Genomic DNA, 1,333 nt, shown 5'->3' on the forward strand with positions numbered 1-1,333 from the left:
ATTATATAAAAGCGGGAAAAGTAATAAATCTGAGAGAGTTATGAGAATACAAAATTCTAAAATTGATATTCTGAATATGATTATAAAGTTAAAATTAAGTACAACAGATTTTAATCAATAGAATGATTTTTCTCAGGGTCAACCGGATCCATTTCTAAATATAATGTTTCGGTTAAAATCAGCACATGAATAAAGATTGAACACTTACTGTAGTTGAGTTAATGAAAACAAGCCTACACATGAATATAATCAAGATTACATCATGTGCAACAGCAGCACTCATTTGAAAGAAAAATTCCTACTCGTTCAAATTTACTCGTATAAGATTATAAAAACGCATTGAAGCATCGTCAAAGTATTTCGCAATCCTGAATGAAATCAATATAAAAAAAAAACACAAATGAAATAAAGAATGGTTACAAATACTACAATAATAAGGCAACAACTCGAAAAACTAACAAGAAACAAGGGAATAACAACAATTGTAAAGTTTCTTTCAGCAAAACAAAAGTTCCTTACAAATTAATAAATAGAAAGAGATTAAAAATAATATGGTAATTAATGTATCGAGAAAAGTAGATGAACCTTGTGGAGGCACATGTCCTAGTGGTTAGAGTAGCGGACTCGCGGTCGAGGAATTGCGTGTTCGAATCACAGACCGGGCGATGTGTGTGTTTATGAGCGAAACACCTAAGTTCCACTCGAAAAACGGCCATATCATGTTGAAAGCCACGGTTCTCGTCCGATCACCGAAGTTAAGCAACGTCGAGCGTAGTTAGTACTTTGATGGGCGACCGCTTAGAAAACCTAGGTGCTGTAAGCAAAGGCGTCGAACTGGCAGAAACGTTAGCACGCCGGGCGAAATGCGTAACCATATTGCGTCTGCCGCTACGTTCTGAGTTCAAATTCTGCCGAGGTCGACTTTGCGTTTCATCCCTTCGAGGTCGATTAAATAATATAATCCACTTAATCCGTTAGTCTGTCCTTGTTTGTCCCCTCTGTGTTTAGACCCTTGTGGGTAGTAAAGAAATAGGTACCTCGTCTGCTGTTAGGTTCTGAGTTCAAATTCCGGCAAGGTCGACTTTGTCTTTCATCCTTTCGGGGTCGATAAATTAAATACCAGTTACACACCGGGGTCAATGTAATCGACTTAATCCGTTTGTCTGTCCTTGTTTGTCATGTCTGTGTTTAGCCCCTTGTGGGTAGTAACGAAAGAGAAATAGGTATTTCGTCTGCCGCTACGTTCTGAGTTCAAATTCCGCCGAGGTTGACTTTGCCTTTCATCCTTTCGAGGTCGATTAAATATGTATGATTTACGCACTGGGGTCGATAT

General features: G+C 38.2%; 1 pseudogene; it reads left to right on the forward strand.

Moving 5' to 3' along the window:
- Positions 1 to 704: 704 nt before the first annotated feature.
- Positions 705 to 823, forward strand: LOC115208892 (annotated as a pseudogene).
- Positions 824 to 1,333: the final 510 nt, after the last annotated feature.

This window comes from Octopus sinensis, linkage group LG2 (genome assembly GCF_006345805.1).
Source record: "Octopus sinensis linkage group LG2, ASM634580v1, whole genome shotgun sequence".
NCBI classification, from domain to species: Eukaryota; Metazoa; Mollusca; class Cephalopoda; order Octopoda; family Octopodidae; genus Octopus; species Octopus sinensis.